The 14,112-nt window shown below is 34.7% G+C and overlaps 1 protein-coding gene across 8 annotated transcripts in view; it reads right to left on the bottom strand.

The window, feature by feature from the left end:
* Ih (I[[h]] channel) overlaps positions 1-14,112 on the bottom strand; it is a 179,860-nt gene that overhangs the window by 91,795 nt on the left and 73,953 nt on the right. Inside the window, exon 1 of one of the 8 annotated variants that reach the window (XM_053758191.1) lies at positions 2,190-2,334. The exons of the other annotated variants lie outside the window; for them this stretch is intronic. The gene's annotated coding sequence lies outside the window, so the exon portion shown is untranslated. Of the gene's footprint in view, positions 1-2,189; positions 2,335-14,112 lie in introns of those variants that run through there. 8 annotated transcript variants of the gene reach the window in all.

Consider the following 14,112-nt stretch of genomic DNA (forward strand, 5'->3'; position numbering starts at 1 on the left):
ATTTGTAATAATGTACTTCCTTCTCTACGTTTCTTAATTATAATCTTTCTGTGTGTGTTTACCTATATTTCCAGCTACAACCCAGTTCTTAATTATAATGCTTTGTTTTGTGTAATGTAATGGCTGAAAACTGTTTTGCACACCTTAAGAAATAAATAAATAAATCTACTGGAAAAAAATGCAAAGAACAAAAAGGTATGACACTCTCCTACTAACGTTTTGATTGATTTTGTAAATAGGTATTTATCGAAACGACATTATTGTATTAATTACACGGCCACTAAAGTGTATGAATAAAAAAACATTCTTGTTTGATTTTTTCTCTTACAAAAAAATAATACTTTGTTTTGCTTGCAAACCAAAGACGCCTAAAATGTAAAAAGTCATGCAATATTCACTTAACATGGAAAACGAAGTCGCGACGTCCAGTGAAAAAAGAGAAAAGTAGTTTGTCGTCCATAACTCCTTGTTTGTAACCTTACCGTAGGAATGTACAAAAATTAGGTACTTTTTCTAGGATGAAATATCTTTTTACGTACTCCTAACAAAAGTATATTTAATGAAAATAATATTCACTAGTTTATGGTTCGAGAAGCTTGTATATAGGTAGTACCTATATTAACAAATTACTCTATTTGATTGACATGAATAGGCAGGTATCATTGTAATGTTTGACCCAAATGGGCACGTGTATAAATATTTCAAAGTTATTGGACGAATAGAGTGGGTTCTAGAAGGGGTTATTGGCATTTACATAAATGAAAGTCAAGCTATTCATCAAGATATGGTGATTTGTTACGTTACGATTACTGGCGTTTCAAATTAGTATTGCAGCTTTTTTTGTACTTAGTATTTCTTTGAAAGTTTTCTCAACAAAATTATTTATTTATCGAAATTATTAATGTGAAATAGATACATTATGATCAAAACCCTTCACAGCTGTAATGGTGATTCGAAATATATTGCTGATTTATCCCTGCGTTGATAGAAACGTAGATTAAAGCTCCAGTAGTGTCTCCATTACACCATGGTGAAGTAGGGACAATCATGATCCTGCGCTGTCATGAAGTTCGATTTAACAGCGGAAGCAGCACTATGTAATTTAAGTTTATTATTAATTAATTTCGAATTCAACTTGCAAAAAATGCATATGTAGGACGAATTTCTGAACTAATTTCTTATTTTATTTCGATTTTAATAACATATATCTGCGTATGTGGGCAAGCTTATTTTGTGTCTGTGTATATAAAGCTTTAAACTTTGGTACATTATTGTCAAAAACAGCACACTAGTGAAAATTGGTGCTTATATAAATGTGTGTAACTGTACTAGTACTTACAAACGAAAAGTGACTAACGTTATATGTGTATTGATTCCTTGTTATTGATGACAATATGATCATACCTACGACTTCGATACTATCTAACATCGATTTATCGCCATAAGCACGAATACAAGCTATCGATTCACATTAATTACTTATCAAGCTCAAAATGTCCAGTTATAAAAAAAAATATTAAATTCAATTTAAGAATTAAATTGGACATTTTGAGCTCAAACTTTCGGGTGGTAAGCGCAAAATAAAACAACATTTCTGGATCAACATTTATTTTAGCGGGCACATTCGTAACGACGGCTTTAGGAGGAAATACGGAAAGCGAAATGTCAAGCGAGCAGATTGCAGAGGGAAATAAACATTAAAAGTATGAAAGAGTACTAAAATAGATTCGGCTGGACTCTCTGTGGCGCCCCTTGAGCTTTTCTAGCCACTTTGTGTGCTTTGTCTTTCATAAAGCGCGACATTTGCGGCTTTTTGTAGGAAATGCGATTCCACAGTTTTTGCTTTTCATGCGAGATGCTTTTACATAGACTTATTAAGTGCTCTCTCTTTTACAGCTAATTTCTTTGCAGTCTGATGACTTTTGTGCAGTGCTTTTGCTTCACATTTTTACAAGAATTTCTGTGGCTTCAAAGACATAAACGGCAGCATTTTCATTCACGATGCAAAACATTAAATAAGCAGCCTTATCATACTTGTTAGATAAAACACGCCATGATTTGAACAGTACAGTTACTGCAAAATAAATCTACACAGTATGACTTAAGACACCATTAATGTTTACAACTGATAATGAGGGTGAAGATGAGACACAGATAGAAGCAGACAGAGAAGACAGAGATAGACATACAGATGGTTGTTTTGTTCGCTGTCGTTGTTGTCTTGAGGTTGTGAGACGGAGCGCCGCAGCCGCCAGATGGCGTGGCGCGCCGCCACCAGCCGAGCGAAGCCGTGTCGAGCCACTCTCTCGAGCGCTAAGCGCACATCTCTTTGCGCTCAACAAGTCACGACGCGACAACTACCCGGTAACCGCGAAGTGCTCACCAGATACGAGGACAAAGGAAGAGGATCAACAAGTGTCGGACAAGGACCCCACAAAGTCTCGGCGGCTAAGACTACGACTCCGTTGTTTCTATGACTAATCTAACGCGAAAGCTAGCCTACGACGAGTATCACAACCGATTATCACAATAAGCAGTTTGCAAGCGAAGCTTCGTGGACGGCGGCTTACGTAACGCTAACTTATCTAACGCGTGTAAAACGTGCAAAAATTTATTGATCACAGAAAAAAGCCTTAACTATGAGGTTTAATGTGCCCTGAGGGGTTATGTAACGGAGCCGCGTTTGTGGGAATTGGAAGGAAGGGTCTGTGACGCCAGACATGCGCGCGGGTAGGGGGCCGGACGAGCACTGGCTGGCTGTGCCCCTCCCTGCGCGCCGTACCCCGCCTGCAAGACGTGACTCTGCGGCCGTGGGCCCAATACTCGCGATACACCAAGCAACTGGTATTGAAACCGTTCTGTTTCAAGCAATAGGTTATAAACATTGGTGTAGCTTGAAACGAAAAATGTAAGAAATGTTTCGAAAAAAGATTTCATCCTATTATGTTCCATTTCTAATCATTACGAGTTTCTCGATATTTTTTTCAGTCTTTGCTACTTTTTGACATTATTTACAATTATATTAGGGTAATTAGATAGTTAACTTTGACCTTTACTTTAATGTGCGCAGAAAATTGCAAAGTAAGTACGTCATTTTGCCTAAACGTCAGCAAGGCGCCGGTTAAAGTCAACGACCCATGTCGTCATGACCCAATTTGACTCATATACGAGTATAGTTGAATTGGTAGCATAAAATAATGTTATTTCGTCAAAATCAACAAAAATAATGGTACCTGGCACAACACAGCCTTTATGAGTTTCTTTTGGCATTTCACCACGTACTGATCGTCCCAAAATGCTAGAAGTTTTTAGCTATGAGTCTATTTACTTAAAAAATATACACGAAAAAGTGTCTGTGAAGATTTTATTTCTGAATTATTTATTTGACTCTGACAATAACAAATAAAGAAAGCTTATGACTACCCGTCGACATTGGGACCCTTACCTCGTAGGATCTGACATTTGTGCACTTATCTCCGGCTTATTACCGAATGCAACTAGCCTGCACTCCGCCTTGTCCATGTTGTTACATCAACACGTAAAGTTGCATGTGTTTTCGAATTTATTATATACCTATAAGTGATGTCGCATTAGGCTGAAATCAGTGCTGGGCATTTTGTTCAGCGTAACACTGAGCTCCACCGCGTGTAATACACACCAGTGTATTTTGTGTTAAGTTCGTGTATGTAAAATATTTATTGGGTGTGTGTATTCAATTTTGATCAGAAGCAAAACTATTTTGATTGTTAATTGTCTTTTTTTTACTTCAGAATACTGGCAGCATAATAAATCAGTAACTTTATTTTTTTAGAAAATTGGCAGTGGAAAATCGATATTCGCAGGTTTCAGATATAAGATGGATTATTATTAAAACCTCGTCCACTTAGTAATTCTACTGAAATCAGCTATCCCTATAAAACCTCAGAAAATATATAAATATTGTAGTCTTATTTCTAAATGAAAAATTGCAAATGTGGACAAATGGTGAACGTAATACGTAGAAAATGTAGTAATCTACTGGTCCATAACAAACAGGATCAAGCAAAGAGCATGTATTAATAATACTAACACACGCATAATAGCTGTGTATTAGGGCACAATAACCGCAACAAATGGGAGTAGCAAAAAAGGCAATATTCCGAAGCACGATTTGGCACATAAAGATAATGACAAGTGCGGACTCGCGAATTCTGACGCATAAATGTTTGTCAATGTATGTATATATATATTTATATTTTGAGTCTTCTTTATGTTCTTGTACATAGAAGAAGTAATAATAACTGTAAGGATAGTTGATTTGATTTCAAATAAATTATTAAGGGCAATAAGTAATCTATATTATTCTAAGATGATTAAGGAATTTTGAATATGAATAAATAAATAAATGAATGGATATTTTTTTTTAACCAAAACGTACATTAAATTTTAGCCTTTTTCACACATTACACAGGCCCTCGGAACTTTTTAGCCGGAAATTCCATTCTGGGTTAAAAAGTCATTAAGAAACATATTCACAGACATTCAAACATTCACGTTCGCATTAGTAGTTTTTTAAATTAATAATTCTATCGCCATCTAGCGGCGAATAGGGGAACTCACTCGTTGCTCTCCGCCAACTAGCCATTATTAAAAGTGTATCTATCTACTTCAGGTGAGCAAGTAGCTAATCCGCAATATCGGCGACTATACAAACAGCCCTCGATGAAAGGGCGGATCGTCCTTGAACACTGCCCTTTGTGGCTGACACAAAAGAAAGCGCCTTTGTTGCTACGTATAGGTAACAATTGATGTTACATAGTTTTTTAACTGTCGAGGACATCTTGTACAAGGTTTTGCAGTGATAATGACTGTGGTGTTATCGTGTTGTAGTTTGTGATATTGAGGTTAGGAACACTACAACTTTTCTTCAAAAACCTTGGGTCGATTTTGGGGAAGATTTAGGGAGAACCCGAGAAGATTATCTAGTAACACTCACATGTTGTCTTGCGCGTTCTTTATTCTGATATCAATATATTATTTTACAAATTGGCCCATAAAAACCAGTACGAAATTCTACATTTAGATTTTTTCCCTGAACGCTTTTTGCATCGCTTGTATTTTTGATTTGTTTTTGGTCCCTATGAAACAGCTTTTGGCCTTGTGGCAGCTTTTAGGATTTTATTAGATATTATGACTAACAAAACCCTGATTGGGAATTCATTTTAATAATTGCTACTCCTAAACTTCATGTCAAGCACCCTAAACATAAAAATAAAGGCCAATAAACACTATATGTTGCCCAGGCTTAATAGCTATATAACAAAAAAGTTTCATTCAAATCCGTCCAGTAGTTCGGAAGATTAGCGTGTACAAACAGACATTTTTTCAAAATTTTTATTCAACTACTGTTTCTACATCGCCCTAAATTATTTTTTTGGAATTACCTATATTAAATGTACTTACAGACACAACTTTTTTACTATTTTATTATATGTATTGATTAAATGATCTTTATTATATTTTATTCATTTGACTAAACAAGGTATGTAGAATGGTGTAACGTACTGTACTTTATATTAAAAGACTACTTGTCAACAGATGGCGCTAGCGAAATAGTGCTTATTTCTATGACGGCAATAAAAATGTGATCGAACTTAAAATATTAAAAACACACCATGCATGCCTCCAACATTGCGGATTTATAAACAAAAGATTATTGAACGTAGTATAAGATCGTATTGAAGATATGAAATATGTCGTATTTTACTTTAAGTATATTCTGTTACGCAAACAAACAACATAAAACTGGAAGTTTTTGAATGGTCTAAATCACAAGGGTCCGCGAATTTATGTCGCTAAATATAGAAACTGCAGCACGAATCCGTCAAATCGAAGAAATGGAATTTTCCGACTAGACGAGTGGCGTGTGGTTCCGCCCTAGAAGAGAACTACATATTTTCCCGTGCATGTATATTTTTGTCATTTTTCAAGATACATTGGAGGTAAGGATTAAGGTGATTTTGATGCAGTGTTAGTTGAAGATCTAAAGAGAGACATAAGGGAGCACTGGAGAGTGATAAAGCGAACCCTACGGCTCCGATGCTCAACAGCTGAGTAAGAAACTGGGAAAACGCCCATATGTGAGAGAGTGACATAGACTACTGTGTCCCGTGAACGGAGCTGCGGACAACAGCTGGTCGACTACGTAAATCAAAGTTTTACTAGAAGATGAGATGTCTATACAATCGTAAAATGTTGCAGGTGCAAGATATGAAAGGTGATCTCGTAAAATTTATCTGCCGTTAAACTACAGTTGTGGAGTGTACAGGAAACTGCACGTACAATCCTCTCGCATGGATAATAACGGCAGTAATAGCGACGAATTTTCAATGAATTGAAGTAGCTTGATGTGAAATCGACTGTACCTGGTGTTCACGTTTGAATGCCAGGGATTTTACATCACATTATGTCCAAAATAGATCTTTATATATTTTAAAGCCACGGATTTTACAGACTCTTCTTAGAGCGAGTGGAGCCACTCAAGTTTGACATTAACTTCAACCTGCGCAGAAAAGCGCAAAAGCACGCCATTTTCTTTCTTTTAATGTCAAATAAATGTACCTACAAGATGACGCGCCCAGAATCAATCTCTAATATATAAATGGTGCAGGTGATGGAGTAAGGTGAGTGGGTAGGACGTCAAGCGAGTTGGGGGCGCGCCGCAATTAATAGCTCCATTCTATAGTTAATCAACCCTTTTCACACTAAGGCAAAGCCTGGAGTATATAGTAAAGAGATTTAACGTGAAATTTAATTTACTCACACCTAAAAAGCAAAATCGAATTCTTTGTATGAACATGTTTATTTATAGACAGGGATTCAAGAGACAGATAATTAATACTAATATTATAAAACGATCGGATATGTTTTGTGAGGTTATTTGTAACTTAATCGATAGATATATGATTATATATGTGATAGACATTTGAAACACGAAAATATATAAGTATTATGTAATAGCTTGACATCTAGGGTTCAATCATGAAATACTAACGGAAGTAAAGCTTCGGGGCACAGGTAATATAATCATAAAATCCAATAAAACTAAACAATATATAACTAATAATATATAATAAAACTAAACAACTAACAAATTAAGAGCCCCTGTTATTCAAATAAATGAATTCATTCATTAAATTAGGTATTTTGATGTTTCTTTTTACAAACTCATTTTCTTTGTAGCCAGTAACTTTGGAAATAACCGAAAACATACAACTCGTTCCGTTCAGGATAGGTGAAGTAGGTAACTAATACCGAGACGGAAATATTTTAGGGGCCAGTTTTACCACTTTCTAATATACCGATCCTATTGTAATTTGACATATAATTTAACCTGCTATATAAATCTGCCTGATGTGATTGACCAGCTGGCTGTACCAAATGTGGAACATAATTTTTAAACTATTCGATATTTGTCATGTAGCGTATCAGATACTTTTTCAGTAAGAGGTGAAAGAGGCCATAAAGATAGTCTTTGTGGTAAATTTGATTTATGTACACAACAATCTTGATATACTTAATATTTTTTTTACATTATTCTACAATTAAAAGAAAAAACGTATTAAAACTAATTAAAATAAACTACCTACTAAAAAAAAGGATAAGGATTGAATTTGTGGTATAAATCAATATCAATACAAATAATAAAATTGAAGAAAGGCCAAATTTGTATATTGGATATATTTTTTAAATTCTTCATGGAATATACTTAGTTACTGATATAAATAACGAATATAGTTTTGGAAATTTTTGTCTGTCTGTCTGAACGCGCATCACTCGAAATCTGCTGGACCGATTTACTTGAAATATGGTATGTAGGTACCTTAAATACCGGGTTAACATCTTAGATACATTTCATCCCGGTAAATGGTCAAGTTCCCGTAGGATAATTGAAAAAGTAATTATGAATCAAAAATGCCTCGGAATCCCGGGATAACATCTTATAGACATTTCATCCTGGAAAATGAGGAGGGTCCTGTGAGAAAATTAGATACATTTCATCCCGATAAATGGTCAGGTTCCCGTAGGATAAATGAAAAACTTATTATGATATGAATAAAAAATTCCTCGGAATCCCGGGTTAACACATCTTATAGACATTTCATCCCGGAAAATGAGGAAAATTCATCAATTTTCAATTTAATTTTGTTATATTTTAGTTTTGAACATAAAGATGGCGCCACCAAGACATTTAAAACGCGCTATGGTTTCGCTCAGACAAAATGTTATATTGTACTTCAGAAATTTTAGGTTTTTAGTAGATCCATAAAAATGTCAGCGACACAATACTATCTTTTATAATTAAGTATCTATAAGGCATTTTATATGTAAAAATATATTGTAAATTAAAAGGTGCATTTTTACAATTATTATCAAGCATAATAATCCTTATGATTAAAGGTAAAGTAAGTATTTAGGTTATTTCATCATCAAGAGAATTTCACGAAGATAATTTTTATTTTCGTGAATTTCATGAAGATATTTTATTCTGGAATATCGTAAAATTAAAAAATACGCACGCCGAATTATTTGAAGTAGGTACCTAGATACTTTTATATTGCTGAACACGGCACGCAGCGACGGCGGCTCACGGTGTAACGCAGAGCGCGGTCATAGCCCGCGACGAAATCGTAAGAATTTCACTTGTTACTTATGTCGTGCACAAGTTAATTTTATTTCTTTTCGTTGTATTCATACAAAAATTGTTATCACTTTCTCTGTCTACTTTCTTTAATTCTTTATTAAAACTAAATTTACAACATAATACAAAATGTACTTATTGCCCATAAAAACAATATTAGTACAAAATAATACAATTGTGCATACATATGGGACAATGGTGGGGTAAGTGGTTGCTAAGCGATCTCTTCCAGCCAGCCTTTGGGTAGTGAGAGAGGATAGCAGAAGAGAGTGGGCGCAGTATGTATCAATATATAAATATATAAAACTCTTCCGTTACTGAGTGACTGACTGACTGACAGACTGACAAACAACGTACACCCGAAACTGCTGGGCGGGAAGCTGAAATTTGGCATGTAGGTGAGCACTAAGAAAGGGGGTGAAAGGGGTGAAGAACTGTAAATATGTTCGTGACCGTTAAAGTTAGTAACTTGAAAATTTGGATTTTGGTTGTTTACGACAAAGTAATGCAAACGTGTTTCAGATTTTTCTGAAAATTAAACCCTCAACCCCTTCAAAAGGGGGGTGAAGATTGTATGGGACTTAATACAATTTTCAAGATAAAAAGCTGAAAATTGGCATACTTACTTTTTGTAGTAAATAACAGTAATAGTAAATAAAAAAATAATAATTTATGTTTATGATTAATAAAAAACCGGGACGTAAAACGTTATTGATAATGGGACGGCACGCGTTGCAGAAAGCGGGAGTGGGAAATGGGAAGGAGACACGTAGTGGGAAACGGGACGGGACACATTGCGAAAAACATGATGGCACATAATATGTAGGACACGGTACGGGATATCTACATTACATAGCAGGAAGAATTGAACTAAAGATGAGAAAATATGCGAATTTGAATCATATATGTTTTGTTTTACCGATAAAAAAATTACTGAGATTTTGCTATTAAATTCACGCGGGCGAAGCCGCGGGCAAAAGCTAGTCTAATATAATTTTATCCTCGTTTAAATGGTGCATACTACGTTCGCCACAAAGTCTAACCGCACAATCGTCAGCGGTTGCATTTCCAAATCTGTTAACTTTGAATAACCAAACTTTAGATTGCTGCATCAAATTGTTTAAGTGATTTTAGCATGACGTACAATAAAAAAATAAGAATAAATAAAAATAAAAATATTTATTTTCAGACAATATGAATCCATTGTGTTAGTAATCTTAAAAACAAATTGTGTTAGTACTTATATTCTACTAGAGATTGGGTAATTTTTATGTAATGGCCAATTAGAGGACAATCTCCACTATCGCGGTTGTCGCCTTCGGACAATGTTCAGATAAAATTGTATCATTAACTAGTAAACGCAAACAAGACGAAGGCTGTAATTTTCTAGGTGTGGCATTTTGAGTCTACATATAAAATCTATACATATAATAAAATTGTAAATGGGCTACATCTGTACATCATCATCTTATTCGTATCACTATTGACAGAGTGGTCATGGTCAACATGGTTTTTGATTCTGGGAGGCAGGTGTAGCTCGCCGTACGATGTCCCGCCATCTCTCCCTGCTTGTAGTCGTCCTGGTGCACTCGTGTACAGGTTTAAAAACTTGTGTACATAGGATAAATTAAAGAAAAGTAATTATAGGGGTCTTCATAAGACTAATAGAAGCCAAATATTTTTTTATGTTGTATGTTCATTCGCGTATCACGCAAAAATTCGATGGAATTTCACAGTTGTATAACGGATTGTCAACCTAAAATCTGGTAATAGGTTTCATATAGCGATACGTTGCTGACGATACGAAGCCGTGGACAAAACCTAATTATTTTTATATAGCTTATATTATATAGCATATAAAAATAACACAAATAAGTATTCAATAAACATATATATACAACATTGTTACAATTGCAGCTTGCATTACGTTAGAGCCAGTGTAGTGAGTCCCTGGGCACAAATACAATATTCGCTCGGAGCGTGACCACTTTTGGGGTAATAATGTATATTGTTGCCCTGTGCGCGTTTAGAGTCCAGAGAATATCTTCTTGAAATCTACACAATTATTTTAACCGTATTTTAACCGAAAATTGTTTGAAATTATATACCCCGTCTAAATTCATATCATAATGATATACGGTATACATACATAGTAGCGCTTCAAATAAACAAATGCATTTATCTATAAAATACGGGTACTCGCTTTGGGCTGTTTATTACGCACTTACTACACTACTACACTTACTTACTCACTAGTAAATATGTGATAAAATACAGCAATAATTTTATTAAACAAAAATTTAACTCAAGTAGGCAAAGGTTTAATGAAGAAAGAGAGACTCACGATATTTTTTTAATCTTAAAAGATTAACAAAGTAAAGCCTCAGGCAGCAGCTGAAAATTAAATAAATCTTTGACTCAATAAAAGAAGAACTTCTTCCTTAAACTTTATATATCAGAAACAAAGCCAAACTCATATTGGAGTTCGAAAGAGCAAACTTTAAATTTTTAAATAAGTACTTACCTACCTAGGTACTTGAGCCCAAGTCCGCGAGGTGAAACGAGTCACAGATAATTAGTTTACTTTCAATAGTTTTAGACGCTCCACATAGTGTACGATCGTAAAATGGTCTTGAATTTTCACTTGTCAGCGAATTTTGTTGCCATATATGAGAGTAAGACCTTTATACTTACCTACTTAGTTTCTTATTTGTGAGTTTTATATTTACATTATTATGTTGTGAACATAAATAAAACATATTGCACAATTGAAGCCCATTACTAAACGGCAACTCATGAGAATATATCATTGTACACTTAGTTGGTAATGTATGTGAATATAAAAAAAAATACTTACATTAAATGATTGGAAAGACTTCTCTCGCGTCCCTCTCTAATTAGACGGGGTCCTCGACGCGAGAGCCCTCTGTGAGTGCTCCGCGACACTCCCTCGTCTCTTCATTTACATTCGCGTCTACATGCAGTGTAGTCATTATCATGTTAAATGTACCGCGTTTTGGATGTTTATTCAGAAAAAAATTGCGAATATTTTCAAACTTTTATTTAGCTTCACATATTCCGATGTTTATTTGTGTGTAATTAAATCTTGCAAGTTGAATTTCACCTACTTCCGCTTGTTTTACAGAGTTGAACGTCGCTTCAGTTTCCATGATAATGCATTATTATGAAAAGCATGTCCTGATGGCGTACTCCTCAACGGTTTACTGTACGGACATGATTTTTTTTTCACGCGTTGATTGCAACAAGATATTTCTCATGACGATAAAAGCTTGTGGCAGAAAATACATAAAAATAAAATTGTTATGATTGCATATACTGAACAATTGTTTTTTTAAACATCTTTGAATGGTGGGAAATGTAGAGATTTTCTGGCTGCTACACCTTCAGTTAAATCAGACGATGCGAACATTAATTATAGTACGTGACCTTTATGTCAACAACGCAAGGAAAATCCTCGAATTTTTCGCCGATATCGATATCTGACATTAAGACGGGTGTCACAGATCATCAAGCCAGCATGTTGGATTTGCCCCTTCTGCCAGGGCCAGGCGGGAGCGACATAGCCAGATATTTTTGTCATCGGTTTAAGTTGATTAAATAAATGCAAAATTCATGTTTAATTAATATGAAAAATTTTATATCTACTGAAGGAAATTCGTTTGTATGATTTGATTAAAAACAACCATCTAAATAAAACTTCACTATGTATTAAGTAGGTATTGGACTTGGTATACTATTTGTTGACGGTTTATGTGATTGTCCAAACTTAGTACCTACTGAAAAGCGCGAACATTTATGGTATACAACATAATCTCTGAAATTGATCGCGAACTGCAGGCCTACCATCAATTTTTACAAAACGATTACTATGCAATTCAATTTAGGAACCTAAAATGAATCGCATTCATACTAAAAATTAAGTCAATGGTACGAATTTGCGATGCAGTTCAGTTTAGGTCGTAAAGTGAATCGCGTTGAGTGATGATGGTGACACTGTGCGAATTTACACAGGTTGCAGTTTATATCATTAGTTAAAATGTAAATGATTGATTGCTTTTCTATTGTATTGGTAAAATAAGAATCAATTATGGAGTTTGAAAACAAAATAATTAAATCTGCAAGAGTCATCTCTGGCAAGCACGAAACCGAGAAAAGAAAAATTATCCAATTTCCATTGGATATAAAGCGCTCAGAATATTATAACGAGATGGAACTCAATTAATTTAAAGAGCATTTAAACTTGAAATTTCTTTTTAAAAAGAGATAATTAAAAATGTGAAGCCCGAATACTTCGCTAAACGCTCCCAAGGTGTTTCGTTCGAGGAAATTTGACCTACTTTCCTGAGTTTGATGTTAAATCATTATAAAATATGCAGTGTGCATGTGACCTTAGGTTGTCTGGAGTTATTTAAATTGGTGGAACAAGGTTGGGATTAATTTTCTCCTTATCATAGATTAAGTAGTCGACAATAAAAATAAGAAAACGAATGACCAAGAAAATTTTCGATATTTTTGGTAGAAAATTTCCAAAGATTGAGAAATGCAGGAATTACACACTATTAGTGAATTACTAATATATAAATCTCTATACTTTCACTTTTCACTTTACACTATATGCTATACTTTCAACAAGAAACACCGAAGAAAAATCCAGCAGTGAGAAATTTAAATAGACTATTAAAAAACATGTGTCAAAATGAAACATTAGTAAGAAAGTTTTTTTAACTCAATGTATATTAATATACCTATTTAATACGGATTTTGTTTCATAATATACGAATTTAAAATCAATTGTATTTCGACAGACAAGTTTTTGATAACAACATGATGATAAAAACTTAATCAATCAAATAATGTTCAAATTATCTTGATAAACGGCAACGTCAGATTTTGACGTCAGATTTGACAAACCCCTCATCTGAAACGCATACTCCCTGTTCGTCCGTGGGTAACGAGCGAGCTATGAGCGAGGATAGCCATTGACCTCTTGAGAGTAATTCCCTCCTCTTGTCCGCTTAATTATGTATCTAACGAGTTTTGGCGCTCTTTAGACACTGTTACATTTGTTTCTCCGGAACTTCTCTAAGAGAATATATCAAGCAACAGCCATTGTAACTTACAATAACAATGTGTACCAATTTCCTGACAAACGAGGTTACCGATTCCATGGTAGGAAAAACAGTTTTGTTAATTGTTAATATTGGTAGTGAGTGATTAATGATTGATCAGTATTAATTCGTGTTTACAACATGAGAATAAAAAGCAGCCCGAGGAATGAAAAAGTAGGTAAGCGAGTAAAGTTCTCCGACGCTCGACAGCTGCAAGCTGGAAGAAACCGCGGGAAAACGTTCAGATGAGAGAAAGAAAAGTATCCAGCAGAAAAATATTCGTGTAGTGTGCATACGGCTTTA

This window comes from Plodia interpunctella, chromosome 18 (genome assembly GCF_027563975.2).
Source record: "Plodia interpunctella isolate USDA-ARS_2022_Savannah chromosome 18, ilPloInte3.2, whole genome shotgun sequence".
Taxonomy (NCBI): Eukaryota; Metazoa; Arthropoda; class Insecta; order Lepidoptera; family Pyralidae; genus Plodia; species Plodia interpunctella.